The 24,022-nt window shown below is 40.5% G+C and overlaps 1 long non-coding RNA gene and 1 other non-coding gene across 2 annotated transcripts; both read right to left on the bottom strand.

Moving 5' to 3' along the window:
- Positions 1–23,214, bottom strand: LOC140630924 (uncharacterized). The gene is made up of 3 exons (XR_012028610.1): positions 21,616–23,214; positions 3,516–3,646; positions 1–981 (listed from the first exon to the last, which is right to left on the bottom strand). It is a non-coding gene; the product is annotated as an uncharacterized lncRNA (long non-coding RNA).
- On the bottom strand, positions 19,356–19,490 carry LOC140631314 (small nucleolar RNA SNORA52). Its single transcript, XR_012028951.1, has one exon. It is a non-coding gene; the product is annotated as a small nucleolar RNA SNORA52 (small nucleolar RNA).
- Positions 23,215–24,022: the final 808 nt, after the last annotated feature.

The following is a 24,022-nucleotide window of genomic DNA, read 5'->3' as shown; positions in this document are numbered from 1 at the left end:
TTTTTATTTCTTTGTTCCATTTTTGGAGATCTGTGTCATGAGGCCACAGTACTACCGAGAGTCCTGAGCCCAGTCTCCAGTCTTATCCAATCACCATGTCTAACAATGTCTGGTCCAGGCTGCTATCACAGAATATCATCTACTAGGTGGCACATAAACAATAAACATTTATTTCTCACAGTTCCAGAGACTGGAAGTGTAAGATTAGGGTGCCAGCGTGGCTCTGGAGAGTCCTTTTCTGGTTGCCCATGGCTGCCTTCTCACAGTGTCCTCCCACGGCAGAGCCAGCAGAGGAAGCAAGTTCTCTCCTGAGCTGTATGAGGGCACTGTTCCTATTCACAAGGGCTTCACACTCAGGACCTCACTTAATCCCAGTCATCTCCCCAAAAGGCCCTACCTCCCGACACCCTCACCTTCCGAAGCAGGGTTTCAACATATGAACTAGAGCAGGACAAAGGCAAAAACAGAGGGCGACAGAAACCTAACAGGTCAGAGCTCAGGAGACCAGTTACTCGTTTCTGTGTAAAAGATTAGCAGGACCATAACACTGTCCAAAAATCAGGTACAGCCTACACAAATAAGAGGGCGACATAGCCACCCTAGTCCCGTGTGTCGGGAAACTTCAGGAGGTTCTTTCCATCCCACCTTGGGAGGGGCATGCATCACATTCACCTTGGCAGACTGCCTTTGTGGTGATTGGGAAGACACGTTTGTTCCATATCAGTTTTTATTTCCTATGGGGGACTGCTCTCAAATGTGGGACAAGCTAAAGATTGTGGCAATGAGGATGTGAGTAATGCTCAGTTCTTTCTATTCCCTCCCCCTCACCAAGTGAGCAGATGGCAGAGAGGGAGGCTTATCCTTCGTTGCAGCCTCAGGTCCTGGGGGCGTTCACTCTGGGGCTGCTGCGGCTGTTGGGGCTGTTGGCTGACAGGTAGTAGGCGGGGAACAGGAAAGAGGAGAAGAAGGTGATATCTGTTCCTGAAAGAGAAGAGGTCGGGGTTTGTCTGCAGGGCTGTCTGGAGGGGGGTGGCTCTGAACTAACGGCCCAGGGTTATCAGCTGCCTGGACACTGGCTCTTTTCCTTTCTGAAGATCCTGAATATCACCAGCTCTGGGCCCTCCAGTCTGGCCCACTGTGGCTCCACTATTTCCCGATAGGCTTCCCTTCCCCTCCTAACTTGATCCTAGGCCAAAAATGTATGGCACAGACCCTCCTGGCCCTCGGCTACCTGGATGCAAGTCACCATCACTATCTTCCGCCTCCACGGTCATTGTCAATAAGTACGTGTATATAAACCCTCTTAATGTACAAACTTGAAAGTACTCAAAATAATTCATTTTCAAGAGCAGGACTGGGGGGCAGCCCCAGTGGCATAGTGGTTTAGCGCCGCCTGCAGCCCAGGGCGTGATCCTGGAGACCCTGGATCGGGTTCCACGTCAGGCTCTCTGTATGAGCCTGCTTCTCCCTCTGCCTGTGTCTCTGCCTCTCTCTCTCTCTCTCTCTCTCTCTCTCTGGGTCTATGAATAAATAAATAAAATATTTAAAAAAGAGCAGGACTGGGTAAGCAGTGCCGAAAGCCCCAGCGGACGCTGGCCCAACCGTAGGTGGGAGGAGGAGGAGGAGGACTGGCGTGAAGCAGTTTTCCTGGAGCCAGAGATGTGGCGGCACACACGTGTGTGAGCTATGGGCACAGTGCGTAGGAAGACACGGGGGTAAGCTCTGAGGATTTGGAGCATTGGGCAATTGAAAAACAAGGAAGTGTCTGGCTAGCCCCAGTTTGTGCCATTCGCTGGGGAATGGGTCGGTGGCCCAGAAAGAGTATTCCCATGTTCGAGGCTGTGGAAGAAGCCTGCCTCTGCCAAGTCTGCAGCCCCTGCGCACACAGCCTCCAGCCCCACCAACAGTCCCTCCAGTTCTCTCTCGGTGCCCAGCCTGGGTGGCCGGGGATGCCAGTTCCTCCCACAAGACTTTGGAATGGGGAGCTGTCCCCCACAATACCCATGGGAGGGACCCCAGAGCACTGACCCTGAGGCCACACAGACCCGAGGTCCCTGTCTTTAGCAACCAGCTGCTCATCCCTCCTCATTTTCCAGTTTCCTGGGCCACAGAAGAGGTTGCTTACCTATAAACACAGTAGAGTTGAACAGACTGTTTACCTTGACGTTTGTGAAGAGCTTGCTCAGTCCACAGCTCCAACCACAAGAAGCAGTTCTACCTGCAGTTGGCCAGGGGCCTCTGTCTACCCACAGTGGTGTTCCCTTTGAGAATTAAGAGAAGGGGTCTCCTAACTTGTAGTCACAGCAACTTTGTTATAGCCTCTTACCAATAGCCACTGTGCATCCCTCACCAGTAAGGTCTGTGGTCCTTGGGCTGTAGCCACCTCAGCTGCTATCACTCCTGGATTGACCATGAGGAGATGCCCTGTCACCTAAGCTGCCACCGGTCCCATCGTGATCATGTCAGCCACCATCTCCTCAGCAGCCACTGCCCCTGCCATAGGTGGGCCTGTCATCAGACTGCACTGTCATCCCTACAAGCCTTTGCTGTCTGTTGCTTGTTTTTTACCCCCGAATAATAGAAAAGTAGAATGACCTCTGTGTCCCTTTTCCTGAGGCCATTCAAGTTTGAGGATTTTTCTTACACTGTTTGATTATATTTCTGCATAAGGATTGGATTATTTATTACAAGTAAAGTAGGTACTGGTAACTCTTAGATCACAGATGAGGCAACTTGGAATAATAATTTTGATGAGAATGCTCTATACTGCAAAGGCAAATTATCTATTAGATTCTTCTAAAGCATTGGCTCTTTTCAGCTAACAAGATTTTAGGGCTGGTGGTTGGTAAGTGATGTTTCTTCACTGAATCCCGTCAGGTGAGAGAGGCTGAGTAATGCCCCAAGGCCCGGGCTTTGGTCAACACTAAAATTAACTTTTTTTTTTTTTTTGCTTTAAAGTTTAAAGGCTTACACAATAAAGAATAATTTCTAGTGGTCAGCTGGGGAGAAAAAAGGAAAGAAAAGAAACCAGAAACAAGAAAAGCTGATTGGAAGCCTTTCATGCAGAGGCAAGACTGTCAGTGGATGGGTTTCAGAATAAGTAGGGGTGCTGCTGTTTCTGTGGGTAGCCTCCTCTGTATATCAGTATATAGAAGTCCTTTGCTTAGAGCTTGTCAGTTTCACATATAAAAAAAAAAAAAAAATCAGAGCACCTGGGTGGCTCAGGTGGTTAAGCATTTGCCTTCAGCTCAGGTCATGATCCCAGGGTCCTGGGATCAAGCCCCGCATCAGCTCCCTGCTCAGAGGGGAGTCTGCTTCTCCCTCTCCCTCTGCCCATCTCCCCCCACCTTGTTCATGCTTGCTCTGTCACTTTCTCAAATAAATAAATAAAATCTTAAAAAAAAAAAGTCCTCCAGTCTCTGGTCTAAAGGGTAAATTATAAGGCTGCCTCTCAGAATTCTGGGAGATCCCATTAATTATTATTAAGACTTTAAATTGACACCCCCCAAACATACCTTTTTCAGTGTGTGGTGGCTCACCCCCTACTTTAAGCTATGCTAATGTTCCAGAGTTCAAGGCCTGTCTGGTTCAATTTCTCCAGGGAATGGATTGGTCTCCAGTCCTCTGCAGAGGTGAGGAAGGAATCCTAGGGTAGAGGAAGCGATGTGAATATCCCAACCACTCCCTTCGTCCAACCCTCCTGTTTTCAGCCCAGTGCCACACCCCAGCCTTCAAATGCCTGAATCTTTCTGGAGCTCAAGGGTAGAAACTATTTCACTTCTTGTTACCTTCTCCCCATAGGCATTAAAATAATTTTAGTGAGTTTTCGGGAGTAAAAACATAATTCTTTTGTTCAGTCTATCATGTTTAACCAAAACCCTCTTATTTTATTTCTATACTTCCCTTTTTAAAATTTCATCTTTAGCCTACTATTTATTTTGTTGTGTGAAGGGACATGAGGATATAAGTTAAATCTCAGTCCATAGCACAGCCAGCCAAAGATGTATCATTGAACATCCTTCTTTCTCGTTTATTGCACACAAGGAAGTTGAGTGTACTTTGTCTTGAGAAATCAGAAATGGGATCACAAAATGTGTATCATTTTCTCTGTGTTTAAAGTGGTCAGGCAAGTAGGGACATGTGGAGGGGAGTTATGGCAGCACAGGAGTTGACGTGTTGGACCACATGGCAGTGTGACAATGGACACAGAGTGAAAAATAAGGCTGATAAGATGTGCTAGATATTAAAGGGCATTTTATGCCATCTTGAAAAGTTCCTTTGTGTAGAGGACCACCAGGTCACAATACGGTAAGGTAAGCCTTGTATTTTAAGAGATACAATCGAACCATCTTGGTTGCACCTGAGTAAGTGACCTCGTGATGGTTTCCTTTCCAGTTATATTTGATAAGTAATTTCTACAGTTTTTACTCACCCAAGACACTTCTTTATGATTCTATCAGGGTCTCATGCTTCTGTGGTTTTTACTTCTTTTTGCATCTGAGTGTGACACTGAAGCATTACTCATCTCTAACATGCTAAGTAAGCTCTTCCCTGAATGACTGGGAGACTACATGAATGCACAGAGAAGACCTGAGAGAGCTCAGCAGAAAGGAAATACAAGGGGCCTAGAACACATGGCCATGCTTTGAACGTCCTCCTGACCACCACACAGATGGGTCAGCAGAGTGTGAATGCCTCACAGCCTTTGGCTGTTTGATGACAACCTCTGCCCAGACCACTGGCAGGCTACTCAGCTATGCAGACCTAAAAGTAAACCCTAGGAAATTAGGCTGAAAGAAACAAAAATTACAATTAAAATCTCAGCAAACATGTCAACAGCTGCATACTGTAGGGAAGATAAATTCTGTAGTACTAAAAAGAAATTAATCAAAATTCATAGTTGCTACAACATATTAGCTAAAATGTCCAGTTTTCTACAAAAAATTATGAGATGTACAAGGAAACAGGAAAGAGTGACTCATAGTTAGAAAAGTAGTTAATAGAAACTGACTTTTAGTGAGCTCAGATGTTGGCTTTATCAGGAAAAGATTTCAAAGCAACTATAATGAACACATTCAAATAATTAAAGGAAATATTATGACAACAATTCAGCAACTCAAGGTATCAGTAGAGAAATAGAAACCACACACACATACACACACACACATTCTAGAGTTGAAAAAAAAACCACACTGACATTTTCAAAAATTTTCACTAGCTGGGTTCAACCCAGTGGTTCAACCACTGATTTGGAGATGCGAGAAGCAGGTATAAGTGAGCTCCAAAGAGAGCAATAGAAGGAAAGTAAAGAGAGCCGCAAAGACCTATGAGACGACATCAAATATATAATAGGAATCCCATAAAGAGATGAGAGACAGAGTGGTGAAGAAAAACATATTTGAAGAAATAATGGCCAAAAGTTCAAATTTGGAAAAAAAAAACAAAAACAATCTGCAGATTCGAGATGCTCAAATAATCCCAAGTAGAATAAACAGAAAGATGTCTATATTTGGACAAGGAGAAACTTTTGAGGAAGAAAAATTATATAAGCTTTTCTCTTTGTCTTTGTCTCAGTGTGGACAACTTTGTGACACTGGATTGGAAGACTCAAGTAGGTTGAAAACAAAAAGGTGGGAAAAGATACATAATGCAAACAAACTATATAGTAGCTGGACTGGATAGATCAGTTAATATATGTCTTCAGGAAAATGTTTCTCATGATTTTGGGTTGATAAGCCAATCATGATGTAATAATTGTAAAAGGATAATATCTAAAAACAGCCCCCAAATACATGAAGCAAAAACTAACAGAATTGAAAGAGACTATTCAACAGTTGCAGTTGGAGATTTCAGTGTTCCCCTCGTAGAATTAATAGAACAACTTGACAGAAAATTAGTGAAGATACAGAAGATGTAGATAGAATCACTCCACTTAATCGCATTGATATGTAAAGACCACTCTACAGATGTTGACTTAGAGTAAAATTAGGAAATGTGCTGTGTTTCACCCAAAGAATAAACCCAGCCATAACTACCCACTTGAGGCGAACCAGCTAAGCAGAAAGGGATTAGAGCAAAGCAGGACTCCAAGAGCCAGAGTCATAAAGATTAACTGGAGGATGGTGCTGAACACAAATGCCTGATGATCAAGAGCAGGATCCTTGCAGGTCAGGGAGGCAAATGCTTTCTCTGCGTAGAAAGAGAAGCAAAAAAATTAATTAATTAATTAATTAAAAATTTAAGAAAAGAAAGAAGCAAAGCTGGGCCAACAGAATTCAGGGGAGGGTGGGGTGGGGTGGGGTGAAGAAAGATCAGTTGAGCCTCACACTGGAGCTGACAATCCCAGGGCTGATCCCAGACAACAGACACAAAAGCAAGTTCCAGAAGGAACCAAAAATCCTTCCTGAGATTCCACTCTAGATCATTTTTTCCAAAGTAACATTGGGCCAAAACAAAACACACACACACACACACACACACACACACACACACACAAACCCACTAAAAAACCTAAAGTAACATTGAGCTAGAAATCTGAGGAGCTCAGTCCAGCCTCTACCCTATCTGGCCAGACAGTGTGGAGGCCAGGAAAAAGCCCTGGAGCTCAGCAAACTCCACAAACAGAGCCAAGCTAACCAGCCTGGACCTTGGTGAGATTAGGATAAAAAAACATCTCTGTAAACCTATCCATTTCTCTGCTCTTATATTTGCTTTCTTTTCCTTCAGCGTTTTGTTTTGTTTTGATTTTTAGTTCCAACCAAGTCCCAGCTGAGCCAAGAGGAACACTGATTTCCCACACCTAAATCAGAATAAATGGTGGAAATGCTCTGGAGGCCACGCGGTGGCAGTGGCAGTAGAGCCAGGGACCCGGTGGCAGAGAGAAAAGAGAGGAAGTGGGACCGGGAGGCCTTCTGGGCAGCAGGGCACACTCCTACCTTCCTTCCTAGGGATTTCTACCTTTCCTTTGCGCTCTGGAAGTTTGTGCCTGCCCAGTGACCTTGAGCATGAGGCCTCTGACTTCCCATTGTCCAGGCTGAAGAAACAAACAAAAGATTGCCTCTATGGGATTGTGGAATGTTTATTATTCTAAAGAAAAGCATCTGTCTTCTCTCACAGGAAATCCTGTCGTTGTAACTCAGGATGGCCCCCGAAATAAATAGTCCTCAGTGCCTTTATTTAGTTTCTTTCAGCTTTATTGAGATATGACTGATGTATAACATTTGTGTGAGTTTAAAATGTACAACACGATAATTTGATATATGTACATATTGTGAAATGATCACTACAATAAGGTTCAACCACAGGCAATCTGGAAGGACCCATTCTGGGGGCATTGGCTGAGTTCAAAGGTAGCACCCACAATTAACGTGGCCCTGTAACCAAACCCTCTCATTCTGATCCCTGTTCTGGTTCCTGCCCTGCCCTTTCCTTCTCCTTCCCAGGGAGCGAGGTCTTGGACAATACAGCCCTGAGGAGGACATCAGGACTCAGGTCCAGGGATGAGCCATGGAACTCACGGACAAGTATTGCTGTGAACTCCTGGGATGTTTAAGAGCTTTGAGGAAGCCAGAGGAAGTTCACACTGACGGAGAGTGCCTGGCTCCTCTAAGGGGACACAGGGCCACTTACACAACTCTCAAATTGCTAGAGTTTAAGGGACATTTTAGAAGTCTTTTTCTACCTTTAGAAAAGATGTATTGTCTTTCGTCGTATTAAGATTTTATATATTGTCTTTCCTTCATCTCTTCTGCAGAATCTAAGCAAGTAAAGTATGGCATTAACAAAAATTTATTATGATTTTCTATGACTAATATGTAAATATTTACATTCCTCCTTCCTGTCTTTCTCTTTGTTACTTTTTATTTCTTTGCTCACTTTTCAGAATAACTTTCCAGAGTGCATTTCGGAACTGATTGTAAGTTTTTTTTGTCTTCCTATTTTCATTGTTCTCCTTTGCAGTCTAGTTTGTCATGTAGACTCAGGCACCCAAATCAAAAGGAAACACACTTACAAGTATATATGGGATAATCTCCGAGCTGATGTTATCGTTGTTTTATAAAAACCACATTTAGAGATTGTCGGGATGCAGTTTAGTGGGTTAGAGTCTCACTGAGAAAATTGTTCCTATTCCTATAAAGGGCAGACCTGAAGGATTTTGTGATTAAAATGGAGAAAGAAATTTTGGCAAAAGAACTTCATGAGCCTGGTAGTACAGAAGTTAAATGATACAAAGACCAAAGGACACAATGAAATCTTCATCTCTAGAAGACCAGAGCAGGCATAAGAATTCTGCAAGAAGTTATTCCCACATGAAATCAGGTCCCTTTTTGCTTTAAGGTTCTGTAATTTTGTGAAATGAACTAGGGGTGGAAGGGGAGGTGGGCAAGGGGTGGGGGTGACTGGGTGGCGGGCACTGAGGTGGGCACTTGACGGGATGAGCACTGGGTGTTATTCTGTATGTTGACAAATTGAACACCAATAAAAATAAATTTATTAAAGGTTCTGTAATTTTGTAACAGTGTCACCAACTCTATGTGCTAGAGTTTGTTATCATACGTCTTACCAAATATGACTTCCTTTAAATAACAGAAAATTTGTATTTTAGTGAAATCTAAAATGATTCATTGCCAAATTAAAGAAGGGAGGAGATGTCTCTACTACAAATAAATGTAGCTGATTTTACTATTTTCTTCCACTTAGAAATAGTGGAGGCTTACCAATTATGGGTGAACCTTGCAAATTTTATCAAATGTATGCTTACTAAACAAATGAATTGTTGTTTTGGACAAGTAGAGACTTTTAATCCTAAGACTTGATAAATGGCAGAAGCCCACATAACTACTGAAGATCAGTCTGATAGGAATTGGCAATGATAACAAACAGAACAATGAAGGTCCACTATCTTAGAATTCACAAAAGAATGGCTTGGCTACTAGCCAGGTATATAATCAGTCTATTTTAGGGTTTATCACACAGACCAATGGATTTTTTTTCAAATAATAGTAAATTAGGTGTGGCTCTTTGCTTTCTTTTTTTAAAGTAGGATTTCCTGACAATCTGCCTAGAAGTTATGATACTATCTTTGTATATTTTCATAAAATGGTACATTATGCACCTATGATAAGAAACAATGGGTCTTTCATATCAGCTTTTTGATTCTGGGTGTTTGGGGAATTTTATTCTCAATGGTTCTTTTGACTTCATTAGTCTACATCAAGGCTGAATTTACCTTAGCTCAAGTCCCTTAAAATATGTGTTTTGTGATGCCCTGATACAATAAATAAGGAACACTGTGAAGCCTATATGGCAGGTTGGCCTCCACTCAAAAATTAGCACAGAGCAGAGATAGCACTGCTACCCACACATCAGTATATAACTTGAGTCCTTGTCACACACATATGTCTTTGAAACCAGATATCTGTGTTTATTAGCACATTGCAGTAATTGCTGCCTAATTAACTTCTCTTATTGTCACAATATATCCAAACTAAAATTTTAATTGTTTGTTGTGAGAGACAATAGTCCTCAACCTCAAATCACTTAAGGTTCTGTTTATTATTGAAGCTGTCATAAAGCTGAGAATTTGTTTTTTAATACTAGTAAGAAAACTCATTTTTATTAGTTGGACATACTATAAATCCATTGAAAAAATTACGAAAAAAATTAAAACATGACTTACTCTTATATGTATTTGGTGCAAAATTTAAGGTTATATTAAAGTAATTGCTTGGAGTGCCTGGGTGGCTCAGTCGGTTAAGTGTCTGCCTTTGGCTCACATCATGATCTCAGGGTCCTGGGATTGAGTTCCCCATCTGGCTCCCTGCTCAGCGGGGAATCTGCTTCTCCCTCTCCCTCTGTCCCTCCTCCCTGCTCATCCTCTCTCTCTCTCAAATAAATAAAATCCTTAAAAAAATAAAGTAATTGCTCAAACTTTCTTTCTTTGTTTTTATTTATTTACTTATGTAGGCTCCACACCCATTGTAGGGCTTGAACTCAGGACCCTGAGATCAAGAGTCACATGCTCCACTGACTGAGCCAGCCAGATGCCCCATTAATTGCTCAAACTTAAATAATGCTCAAAATGTTTAAAAATCCAACATCCCTAACAAAACTCTCAGCAAAATACAAATAGGAACCCTCTCAATCTCATAAAGGGTAACCTCAGCTAACATCATACTTAATGGTAAAGACTGAATACTTTTTCCCTACTATTGGGAATGAGGGAGGCAAGGATATCTATTCTGACTTATTTAAGTTGGTACTGGAGATCTTAGGCTGTGCAATAAATCAGGAAAAAGAAGTAAAAGGCATGCAGATAAGAAAGGAAGGAGTAAAGCTATTTGTATTTGGAGGAAGCATGATCACCTATAGAAAATCCAATGGCATCACAAAAAAGGTGCTAAAATTAATAATTGAGTGTAGCAATGTTACAGGATACAAGATTAATATATAAAAGCCAAGCATATTTCTATATACTAGTGAAGAACAGTCTCAACTTGAAATTTAAAAAAATCAATGCCATTTTTAGAGCATCAAAAGTATTAAACATTTAGGGGATCTCTGTGGCTCAGCAGTTTAGCGCCTGCCTTCCACCCAGGATCCTGGAGTCCCAGGATCGAGTCCCACATCAGGCTTCTGCATGGAGCCTGCTTCTCCTTCTGCCTGTGTCTCTGCCTCTCTCTCTCTCTCTCTCTCTCTCTCTCTCTCTCTGTGTGTCTCTCATGAATACATAAAATCTTTTTTAAAAAAAGTATTAAACATTTAGGGATAAATCTGACCAAACATGGTAAGACCTATACATCAAAACTTATAAAACATTTCTAAGAGAAATTAGAGAAGACTTAAACTGATGAAGACATGAAGTGTTTTCATAAAGTAGAAGAATCAATATTGTTAAAATGTCCATTCTTCTGAAATTGACATCCCAGTCAAAATCAATATTCTTTTCTTCTGTAGTAATTAGTAAACTGATTCTAAAATTCATATGAAAATGCAAAGTACCTGGAATAGGTCCAAACAAGGAATGAAGTTGATAGATATATACCATTTGGTTTCAAAATTACCATGAATCTACAGTAATCAAAGTTGTGTGGAATTGGCCTGCATAAAATAGACATTTAGGAAGAGAGTGTCCAGATTCAATTGATTTTCCACAAAAGTAATTCAATGAGGAAAGGAAAATCTTTTTAATAAATAGTATTGGAAAAATTGGATAACCATACCCCTCAAAAAGGAACCTCAAAACATACTTTACAACATATGCAAAAATTAACTTGAAGTGTATTGTAGACCTAAGTATAAAATTAAAATTATAATAGTTCTAGAAGAAAATACAGGAGAAAATCTTAATGACTTTTGGTTTGTTGAAGAGCTCTTAAATATGACACAATGGGGCACCTGGGTGGCTCAATTGTTGAACGACTATCTTTGGCTTGGGTCATGATTCTGGGGTCCTGGGATTGAGTCCTGCATCAGGCTCCCTGTAGGGAACCTACTTTTCCCTCTGTCTGTGTCTCTGCCTCTCTCTGTGTCTCTGCCTCTCTCTCTGTATCTCTCATGAATAAATAAATAAAATCTTTTAAAAAATGACACCAAAGGCACAGAGTGAAAAAGAAAAAAATTCAGTAATTGTACTTTATCAGAATAAAAACCTTTTGCTCTTTAAAAGACTGCCATAAAAATGAAACAGCAAGCCACAAACTGTGAGAAAAATCTTCACAAAACCTTTACATACAAAGTACTTTATCTAGAATATAAAAATATCTCTTATAAACCAATCAGAAAGTAACTTTTATTTGAAATGGGCAACATATTTGAACAGACACTTTAGCAAAAGAAGATATATGGATGACAACAAATTAAAAGGTCCTCATGAGCTATTAATGAATTACAAATTAAAATCTGAATGAGCTATGACTACACAATCATTAGAGTGGCAACAATGAAAAAGACTGACATTATCAAGTGTTTGTGAGACTAGGAAGCAAGTGAATTCTCTCCGGTAAAAATGTGAAGGGTGCAAGCACTGTGAAAACCTTAAACGGTTTCCTCATAAGTTGTATCTATAATTTGACCCAACCATTCCACTCCTGGGCAGTTACTCAAAGAAATGACAGTGATTCTACACAGAGATTTTGTACACAGTGTTCATGGTAGCTATTTTTTTTTTAAGATTTTATTTTTATTTATTAATGAGAGACAGAGAGAGAGGAAGAGACACAGGCAGAGGGCTCCATGCAGGGAGCCCCATGTGGGACCCAATCCCGGGACTCCAGGATCATGCCCTGGGCTGAAGGTGGCCAAACCACTGAGCCACCCAGGCATCCTTATGAAGATATTTGTTTATGCAAATTAGGTACACATACATAAAGCCAAGCAGAACTTCCTCAGTTGGGGGGAAGGGAGGAATAGATTATGAAAAGTCACCAGGAAACATTTTGGGATAACAGTATTAACATCCCTTATCCACACTATGGTGATGGTTTCATGAGAGTATAAATATGTTAAAACTCATCACATTTTATACCTTAAATATATGCAACTTATTATATGGAAAATATAGCTCGATAAAGCAAAAAAAATGCTTTGTTAAACACTATTCTTTTTATTCCTCCCAATTTGTTCATGAATTATGTAATGTTAGCAATCAAAGTTGCATAGCTTCACCCAGTATTTCAAAATTTTTTGCTTACAGTATTTAAACGATAATTATATTGTTAAGTTAAAATTATATTTAAGGTGTTAAAATGCGGTTTAATAATATTTTATCATTAAAAGTTACTTCAGAGGGCAGCTCAGATTGGCTCAGCGGTTTAGCGCCACCTTCAGCCCAGGGCCTGATCCTGGAGACCTGGGATCGAGTCCCATGTCGGGCTCCCTGCATGGAGCCTGCTTCTCTCTCTGCCTGTGTCTCTGCCTCTCTCTCTCTGTCTGTCTCTCATGAATAAATAAATAAAATCTTTTTAAAAAAAGGTTACTTCAGAAAATATGGAAAATATTTTTTAAATATTAAGTATATTTCCTACCACTTAGGAATAACAGCTACTATTTTTGTTTTTCAGACTTCTTCATGAATATATAAACATAATTTTTAAAATTGGGATTATAGTGCATGCCATGTTTTGTGTCTTGATTGTAGTATTACATTTACAAGCATTTTTACATGTAATTATATTTTACATGTAATTGTCAAAAATACAATTTTTCTCATGTGTAATAAACATTACATTATAATGGATATGCCATAATTTCTTTAACTTTCCTTGTTTGGGGACATTTAGGTTGTCCTTGTTTGCACTAATCTATATTATGCTGTGCACTATATATTTGCACTAATATATATTAAACATCTCTGTAAGTGTGTGTGTTAAACCTTTATTTTTTTTAGTATAAACTCTTAGAAATGAATTAATGATCAAAGACTAATAAGACTATATTAAGGACTCCTGACATGGTGTCAAACTTTTTCAGCAATATTGTACCACCTTACATCTCTATTGGAAATACATAAAATTATGTGAGAGCATTTATCTTACTATATTCTCTAAAGTATTGAACTTACAGAGGTTTTACATTTTAACATAATTTTCTCCCCACGGTTAAGGGAATAAGGAAATTCCTTGAAGGAAATTATTATTTTGATATGACATCCTTCTTAAAAGATAGAAGTCAGTTTTTCAAAAAAGTGAAAACCAACGCATCACTTTTATGAGACAAGTAGTGTTGTTCACACTTATTAACAGGGGCACCTGGGTGGCTCAGTGGTTGAGCATCTGCCTTTGGCTCAGGGCATGATCCTGGGGTCCTGAGATCGAGTCCCACAGCAGGCTCCCTGCAGGGAGCCTGCTTCTCCCTCTGCCTCTCTCTATGTCTCTCATGAATAAACAAATAAATAAAATTTAAAAAAATTAATTAACATTGCATTACAATTCTTGTCAATCTCACAATATTTCTTCTGCTAACATACAGATTACCTTCTATAAGTAATCTCTGATTCTGATACATGAACACATAGAAATTTTGTAAATTTTTTTTTTAAAGTAGGCTCCACACCCAGCATGGAGCCCGGTACTCCATGACCCTGAGAACAAGACCTGAGCTGAAATCAAAAGTCGGAGGCTCAACCAACTGAGCCACCTAGGTAGCCCTGTAAGGCAGTTTGTGAAATGGTGAATTTTCTTTCTTTTTCATGTAATGTGTTTGGCTTTTTTCTTTTTCACTTAATTATAGGTCTCCAGTAGAAATTGTCATCTGGTAAGAAGTGACAATTACTTAGCTACAAATATCAAGTATAATTTTATAGACTGAATAGTTAAAACTAAAGAGTCATTCTAGGATGTATAGCCTGTTTAGATCCCTGTCACAAATAGATTTTTAGATAAATCTAAAAAATAGATTCCCTGTTTTTTAATTGTGTTATATCAGGGACAAAGCTAAGACACAGGTCAGGTGCTGGGATCTTTTCATTTTTTGTGAATTCTAACAGAATGCTGAGTCTTCTAGGTGTTTATTTGATGATTCTGACCTTTACCCAAATGATTGATGTGTCCCTGCTGGTCTAGCAGCACTGAATGGTGTAGTCTCAGACAGTCTGTGATGCATTAGGGCCCATGACCCTCAAGATAATTCAGGTAGGGCCAACATCCATAGGTTATGTTACATCAGCTTTTAGTGGGATATTTGGAAAGAAAGATGGTAAAGAAGCGGACAAAAAGTTGTACTATTTGGGACCAAAGAGTGAGTGCACATGCTTCGAATTAGGTCCACAGGAGCCTATCAAAGACATGATCTAAACTCCGAGTTAAAGGTAAACAATGTGCATATTCATTCGATGTTGCAGTATGGTATGAAAACATGTTGAGATGATGAGAAGTGGTGTTGAAAGTATGCGAGGCAAGTACCTCACACCCCCTGCCTTTCATGGTGTCTGGCCCTGCAGGCTTTTAGCCAAAATATGCTGAATGAGGAGGTGGTTGTTATCTTGGAGTCAAGAAAATGGGGAGAGTAAAACTACCATCAAGGAAAGACTCCTTGGGCTGAGATGTTACTGTCAGAATAGTCCAAGATGACTTTGAGTACGAAAAATGAATTGACAGTAAAGGTGAGCAGTCTGAGTTTTCTTTGAAATTTAAATAAATCGTCCTTGAGCCTTTGTCAGCCTGCTTTGTCAGTAACTATACTTTTTGGCCTTCAGATTTACCAAGGAGCCTGGGTGGAGTGGGAAGAAGGATGATGCCTTCCTCATCAGAGGAAGCCAATCCCAGGGGCTCCAGCCCTGCAAGTAGATGAGGGATCAAGGAATTGGATTGTCTGGATCCAGTTTTTACCAGAATGATGGGCCAGAGAAAGAAGGAACCTTGGACAGTCTGATCTAGTTATGTTTGTATTCCAAGGAAAAATGAGTAAGTGGCATAGCCATCAAACTTTTTGGGCAGCCCCGGTGGGGCAGCGGTTTAGCGCCGCCTGCAGCCCAGGGCATGATCCTGGAGACCCCGGATGGAGTCCCACGTCAGGCTCTCTGTATGGTCTGCTTCTCCCTCTGCCTGTGCCTCTGCCTCTCTCTCTCTGTCTCTATAAATAAATAAATAAATAAATAAATAAATAAATAAATAAATAAAAAAATTAAAAAAAAAACTTTTTAAGGCTGCTTCTAAGTTTGAAATTTCTTAATGATGTTATTTCAACCCCTTATATGCTTTTCTTCTTTTGAAAGCTGTGAAATTCCTCAGAAATACTCAGAGTATTTCTGGCATAGAGAGGAAGAAGAGAGGGAGAAACGAAGATATCGTTTTCAGGGCCAAAGACGGAAGAAGGCTCAGCTAGGGAGTGCGGGACCATGCTAGGAGAAAGCTAGTGTCCCTTGGATTCTCTGGGAGGAGAGGATGAATAAAGAGCCAGCCAGGTGAGGAGACATGTCCCTGGGCATCTGTACTAGCAGGAGAACCTGGCCACCAAAGGCATTTTGAGTTTCTGGGTAGGAATGATGGGTAGAACTCTATAGTGGAGAAGAAAAAAATCATTAAATTTTCCATCAGACACTAACATGTTGTTTCAGATCATGAGGTTTACTTTCCCGAATGTATCTTCTTAAAATCCCACACTGGAGGCAGCCCTGGTGGCGCAGCGGTTTAGCGCTGCCTGCAGCCCAGGGCGTGATCCTGGAGACCCGGGATCGAGTCCCACATCGGGCTCCCTGCGTGGGGCCTGCTTCTCCCTCTGCCTGTTTCTGCCTCTCTCTTTCTCTCTGTGTCTCTCATGAATAAATAAAAAATAAAATATTAAAAAAAATCCCACAGTGATTTTACATCTTTCTCATTATTCATGCCTTGCAGCAGGGCAGCATTCTAAGCCCTGGGTGATCTCCTGAGTGTAAATCCTGACCTCACTGATTACCAGTCATGTTAACACTTCCATTTGTTTCCACACACATAAAATTAAAAACAAAATAAAAAAAGAAAAAGAAGAAATACTACCTTCCGGCCACATTAGTTGGGAAGATTCAGTGACATAGCACCTGTAAAGCTCTTAGCAGATCACCTGGCCTAGAGCAGGTGGTGGCTAAATGCTTTTGTTGCTACTAACTCAGTGGTGCCAGTATTTCGGTATTGGGCATTGGGTACTCAGGCACACAGGCTTTGTCGATGACAGGAAACCCAAATTTAACGTAATGTGGTGGAGACAAGTCTACTTAGATGTCTACTGCATTAGACATCCCTTAGGTGACACTTGAGATCTTTAAACCTTATCTTTCTCAGACTTTGGCCTTTCTTTGGGTCTAGCCGCTGCTGCAGTACCAGCTCTGCATGTGCTCTGACTTCATGCAGGTGCCACAGGATGATGGCGCCCCTCATGACTGTGCCATTCACCGTCTGACTCCTTTGCTGGGGCTTCCCTGTTGTGGGAAGGGTCTTTAAAGGAAGAGACATACTCTTCTCTTCCTCTTTCCCTTTCTCTTTTCTTTTTAAAAAGATTTTATTTATTTGAGAGAGAGAGAGAGAGCATGAGTAGAGGGTGGGGGGTGAGGAGGGATAGAAGGAGAGGGATAGCAGATTCCCTACTGAGCGTGGACCCCAATGCAGGACTCGATCCCAGGACCCTGAGATCATGACCTGAGTCAAAGTCAGACATCTAACTGACTGAGCCACCCAGGCGCACCTAAGAATGGACATGCCTTCTCTTTGTCTCTACTCCTCTTTCCTGGCTTTGATGCAAATGTGATGGCAGGAGCTGGAGCAGCTTTTTTGCAATGAAGTAGAAGTCATGTGTTGAAGATGGCAGAGCACAGAGACAAGAGCAGCTGGGGTCTCTGGTGAATGGGCAGGCACCACACCAGCTTTAGACTGCCTATCTGGATATCATTTTGAGAAAGAAAAGTTTCTGTCCTTTTAAAAGACTATTATTTGGGGTTTTCTGTCACTTTCTGCTAAACTTAATCCTAACCGTTCAAATAGAAAATTGGCATTCTGTGTGAATGACATGAAAGGAAGAAAAAATAGCATCAGTGTTATTTTAGATGCATTACATGGCAGCATTGGATCCAGACATCAATGTTTTCACCATTACATTTTATCATCTCTTCTAAATTTAGGGTATGTGAGCCAGATGTCCAGTGACCTGGTTGCCTTTGAGATAACAGAATACTGACATTCCAGACTAGCATACAACAAAACACTCTCCATTCAGAAAGCTGAACTGTCAGTACTTCTCATCTACATTAACACTTGATGTTAATTACAGTAATGTTTACCGTGGGTCAGGCTCTGTGCTAAGCTGTCCGATTAGAAAACCCAGGGAATCACACTCTGTGAAGGATGTGTTTGAGAGGGTCAGAGTACTGGCCTGGGATTCCAGGTGGGAAGTTAACCAGCATTTTAAATTAAAACAGAAGCAGAGTTAGGGAGGAGTGGGTGGGCTATAGAACTCTATAAGAGACAATATTCACAGGAGTTGATTACTGATGGAAATCCAGAGCTGAATGGGTTCAGAATTATTCTCAGGTTTCTAGGATGGAGGTCTGGCTAGGAAATGGCTTCAAAAATTGAGATGGAACACATACAAACGAGGACAAGGAAGAGGGGAGGAGGAGGTTTGATAGAGAAGGTAGAAAAAAATGATGCATTTAGCCTGGGAAGGTTAGATTTGAGGTGCCCCTGGGTGCCAAGTGGAGAAGCTAAGCAGGAAATGAATAGATGAGCCTGGAGCTCTGAGGACAAGGCTTGGTTAGAGCATGTGATTTGTAATTTTTTGTTTGTCACGTTGTGCTTCCCAGTGGCCTGAGTTTCTTGGGGGAGAAATAGTCTTGCTAATCTTGTATTCCCAGAACTTAGAACAGAACCTACAACATACATAGTCAATGCTCAATAAGTGTTGGGTCAGTGATTAAGTGACAGTTAAATAAATGAATGGATGAATTTCAATCAGTCAAAAAAGGTACACGCATTTGTCATCTCAAGTTGAAAACTCCTGTATATATTCTAGTGGAAACATGATTATACACCTCAGTTGGTTGCAGCATACCATTATGGTTTTTACTTTAAAGATTTTAAGTTATTTATTTGAGAGAGAAAGAGAACAAACAAAGGGGGATGGGCAGAGGAAGAGGGAGAAGCAGACTCCTCACTGAGCAGGGAGCCCATGGGCCTCCATCCCAGAACCCTTGGATCACGACCTGAGCTGAAAGCAGATCCTTAACTGACTGAGCCACCCAAGCACTCCGTTAAATATGTTTTAATAAGCTTCTACAAGTTAGCCTCAGCATTGAGCCATCCTTCAAAGTCATTTCCACCGGAAAAAGAAAAACCTTTCAGATTCCGAAGTACTTTATACCATACCTTTCAACCAAAGGTCTTTCAGTAGTTGGGAAAGCCATTCTTTATTTATTTTTCCTCTGAGGAACTTACCATAACATCCTGCAATGTGTCCTGGAAGCCACCATGTCTAACATGTAGCTGAGAGTAGGTCAGAGCATTGGACAGTCACCAGTCACCACCTCAATGCTTCAGGGCCACCCTGGCTACCCTCTTTTCAAATCAGATCGCAATGCCCAGAGGAGTTTTGAGGAAGGGAACAGAGAGGCACGGTGATCTGAAAATTAGTCCCCATCTGAAAGTACTGCAAGATTCATAACTGGATTAAATCAAGGACCCCAGTGAGTTTGCAAAGGGCCTATACAGTTTGCCCCCTTTCTTCACACATAGTTACGAGGAATAGCTAGGTATTTCCCCAAAACAGCCAATTCTGATTCAGACAGCCTCTCCATCTTTTCTGTAATCATTACATATATATTCTTCTTGAGTAAAAAAGCATTCATACATTCAGTTACTTAGTTTTATTTATTTTTTTCTTTTCTTTTCCCAGAGTGTCTAGAAGCACCTCTGGTACAAGCCCACTGAAGCCTTGCTCACTCCTCTAGGTAAGGCTTCTAGAATATTCTGGGCCACAAATGAAACCTGGCAGGCCACAGGCTGACTGGCAGGGATTAGGATGGACCATAGTTCCTAATTTATTAACGCTCCTATTGTGTAAAAGCAATTTATAGTAAAAGTTGCTTTTGAATTGTTTCAAGTAATGGCTATTGTACCCAGTTAGGGCTCTGAAGAGAAAACAGAACCAATAGATAAATATATGAGAAGATTTATTCTAGGAATTGGCTTATGTGGTTATGGAGGCCAGGAAGTCCCATGACCTGTTGTCTGCCAGCTGGAGAACCAGAAAAGCTAGCAGTATAATTTAGTCTGAGTTGAAGGCCTGAGATTCACAGTCCAGTGGTATAACTCCCAGTCCAAGGTCAGAGGCCTGAACAATGGGGCCTCTGGCATAAGTCCTGGAGCCTGAATATGGATATTCCAACTCAAAAAGAAGAAGAATTAGCCCTACCTTCACCTTTTTGTTCCAATTGGACTCCTAGTAGGTTGATACCCACCCATACTAGTGAAGGCAAATCTCATTCAATACACTAAATGAAATGTTAAACCTCTGCCAGAAATACCTTCACAGGCATAACCCCCTGAAAATACATTTTTTTAACCAATTACTTGGGTATCCCTTAAACCAGTCAAATTGACATATAAAATTAACCATCACAGATGTATTTCAGGAAATAAGTGGCAAGGTCTCAAAGTAATCAAGCCTGCACAAGAACTCTGTCATTTTAATACAGTAATCATGCCTAGATATTATATACCATTAGTGTTGCCAAAAACAATATTTGAAAAATATCAGTGATTTTCTTTGCACTTAATAAATGCATTGCATTGGTTCTCAGACTTGAGTACACCAAATTGAGAGCAGCAGATTGTAATTAATGTGAAAGTTGGAGTCAGAAAACCTAGATTTTAGCCTCACACTAACTTCTTGCATAGTTACATTCATTCATTCAACAAATATTTATTGAACACCATATAAAGCTCTGGACTTTGTGGTAAGTGCTAGGGCACAAAGGTGAAAAGAAATTGACATTGTATCTACATTTACAGACTTGTCTAATAGAGAGGACAGACATCAATTAAAAACAAATCTGTGAATTAACAATACAACTGCCTTGAAGTACTACAAAGAAAAGTCACAGGGAGATTGTGCCAGGGTAGCAGGGTGGTTAGTACAGGCTTGATTGTGATTGAGATCTGAAGGATAATCAGGTGTCGACTAGATAAATGGGGCAGAGGGAATTATATTTGCAAAGTCCTAGTGGCCCAGATGGGATAGCAGGCATATTCTAGGTAGGAATTATACAGTCAGAATTGCTTGAGCTTGGAGGATGAGTGCAAACCAATGGGCAATAATAGGAGGTCAACAAATGGGTCTGGGGGGAGGAGATGGGAAGGAGATGTGAGATAATCATAATTACATTTCAACAAATTAACTCTGGATTCAATATTCAAAAATAATTATAGGGGACACAAGCTGACATGAGAACGCTATTACAGTTACAACGCTACTATTGCTGGTCCAGAAGAGATAACCATCGTCTGATCTAGTTGGGATGGTAGAGATAGGAAAAATTAGACTGAGGCAAGAGGAGTCAAAGCAATAGGATTAAGCAATAAGCTGGGTGTGAAGGAGGTAAAGAAGAGGGCAGTGTTACGGCGGGCTCTTACATTTCCGGTTGAGTTAGGGAATAATGAAAGCATACAGATTTCAAATAGACCTACAGGTCCTATTTTCTTCTTCTGCAAAATAAGAGGCAGACTTTTCTTTGAAGTCCAGTCCAGATTTAAATTTGTATAATTGAATTATAGAATTCAATCATTTTTTGAAAATAGAGTACCCTAACTCGAGTGGAAATCTTTTTTTTTTTTTTTTTGAGTGGAAATCTTTACAGGTAAATGCTTTAGTTATCTATTTTTACATAGAAAATTACCCAAACCTTAGTAACTTAAGAGAACAGTTACTATCTCATAGTTCCTGTGGGTCAGGGAATCAGGAGGAGCTGAGCTGGGTGGTTTTGGTGTAGGGTCTTTCAAGTGGTGGCATTCAGATTCTTGGCAGGGGCTGCAGTCACCTGACAGCTTGCCTGGGTTAGAAGTTTCATCTGCCTCCACAGTGGCCTACTCACACAGCTGTTAGAGGAATGCCTCAGGTCCTCACAGCTCTTGGCAGGAGACCTCCAGTTCTTACCCCATGGGCATCTCCACAGACTCCTGAGTGTCCTGGTGACATGGCTTCTGGCTTGCCCCAAGGCAAGTGGTCCCAGAGAGAGTCAATGAAGAGGAAGCTGCAGCGCCTTTTATGATCTTGTCTCAGAAGTCATATACCATCAATTCCACTTTTCTATGTTAGAAGCAAGTCGCTAAGTCCAGTCCACACTCACAGAGGAGGGGAATTAGACCCTACCTCTTAAAGGAGGCATATCAAATAATATGCAGATGCATCCTAGAACCACCACAGTAAAGTTTAAGTCTTCTACACTTGACACTTCAAAGACTGCCAGGCACCTTTCCTCAATAGTAAATAACAACTGTTGTATACATTCAACTAAATTAAAATAAAACTGAAGTGTTATAAAACTAGAAAACAGCTGTCTGGAACACTCAGTGCTAAAGTTCTAAGGGTGACTATTCATTTAGATCTCTGTAATGAGACAAGGACAGTCTAATAATGCACAAAGCTTATTGAGTCATAAACTAATAGATATTTGGGTCAAAAATTATGAAACACTATGAAATGATTCTCTGTACATAAATACTTTCTGCCTAGATCTTAAGATACATGATAAATTCTGGAAATTACATGTTATATATGAGAATCAAATATTTTATGGGTGAATCAGAGTCAGAGTTGAAGAATATTAGAGCTTGAAGAAAGTGTACAGGAGGGTTGGTCTAATCTAGCTCCCTATTTAATAGAAAACTGGGAGTCGATACACATTTTTTTCTTTAAATTGTTTTTTTTCCTGGAGCTCTCACACAGTGGGAGGAAGCCACTTTTGATGGGGTGGCCATTTCACAATACTACTTATTGGAGAGGGGAGTCATTGCTCTTTGAGATCTTCTTCTAGTCCTGAAAATCCCAGCCCTCTTCAGACAAGCTGTTGGAAAGGCACAACAGGTGTCACATTCTCCTTTGTTTCATAGTCTTTGCAAGTAAGTTACAGAAGAGTTCATTGGATCTTCCAGGGTCACTTAGCAACCTGTTTATAGGAATTGGGAATAAAGCCAAAGTTATGGGTTCCTTCATTTAGACTCTTTCCACTCTATTGCTTACCTCTGAAATTTTATTGCCTTTTATCACAAGCTAAACTGGCTTTTTAAAATCATATAAGCAGAGAGGATTAAGTAATAACTTTTACTTTGTCTCTGTTGAAGATTAATATGCTCATATCTGTGAATACATTATGAATTATGTACTTATGTAATTTAATCTTTGATAGGGAGAGAATAAAGGTAGGAGCAGACTTGTGGTTTCTTGAGTCTTCCTTATAGGTACATTACCCATCAAACCTCTGTTGACTGTACTGAAATTTTATAGCTTATATCAGCAATTAAATTTGTATGGCCTACTAGGCATACAAAGCAGATGATAAGGTAGTTTTATTTACTCTGTTTTTACTGAGGGCCATTATACTGGTGAACACACTGTGAATATGTATTTAAGTATGCAGGATAGTGGGAATAGTATGAAATGTCAAGGTCATAATAGAAAATTCTCTTTTGCATTTCTCTCTATAGGTTGTTTTTTTTTTAAGATTTTATTTATTTATTCATGAGACACATACATACACACACACACACACACACACACACACACAGAGGCAGAGACACAGGCAGAGGGAGAAGCAGGCTCCATGCAGGGAGCCCGACTTGAGACTCGATCCCGGGTCCTCAGGATCAGGCACTGGGCTGAAGGTGGCGCTAAACCACTGAGCCACCCGGGCTGCCCTCTCTATAGGTTTTTGATATAGTTGTGATTTTACATCTTTATAGCTTTTAAAAAATGGTGAATACTTTTTTTATGGTAAATGATGCTTACTCTTTAAATGATTAATGATGATTAATCTAAAGGTAAATGATTAAAGGATTAATTTAATATCTAATATTTAATATTCAAATCCTTGAGTTGAACAAAATTTTCCAAAGACACAGTTGGAAATAAAAGGCCTGTTTTAAGTATGTTACTGCTGTTCATTTATTTAATGAGAATTGATTGATGTCTCATTCACCATAGTTCTTATTTCCAGTTGCTAAATGTACATTTATTTCTAGATTACCCATAGACACTTAAAATCAGCATCCCTGTAACTTGCCTAATTGTCTTGACCTCTCCTTCTTTTATACTCCCTAGTTAATGACCCATTGAAGAGCCTACAATCATATCTCCTTTACTCTGACTCCTCAAAGCCTATCTATAAAATTTTTAAAGGATTCGATTTCCTCTTCATCTTCAGAACCTCCTAGGGTCAGTCCTTCATTCTCTCCTCCCTGGACTTTTACAGCAAAACTGTCTGCGGTGACCCCGGTGATCTTAACCGAATATTGTGTCATGGACCCACTCTTCCAGTAATAGACATGGCTGCCAGTTACTTTAC

The sequence above is a fragment of the Canis lupus genome, chromosome 3 (genome assembly GCF_048164855.1).
Source record: "Canis lupus baileyi chromosome 3, mCanLup2.hap1, whole genome shotgun sequence".
NCBI lineage: Eukaryota > Metazoa > Chordata > Mammalia > Carnivora > Canidae > Canis > Canis lupus.
Note: the sequence above shows the minus strand (reverse complement) of the source record. Positions and strands in the feature narration are given on the sequence as shown.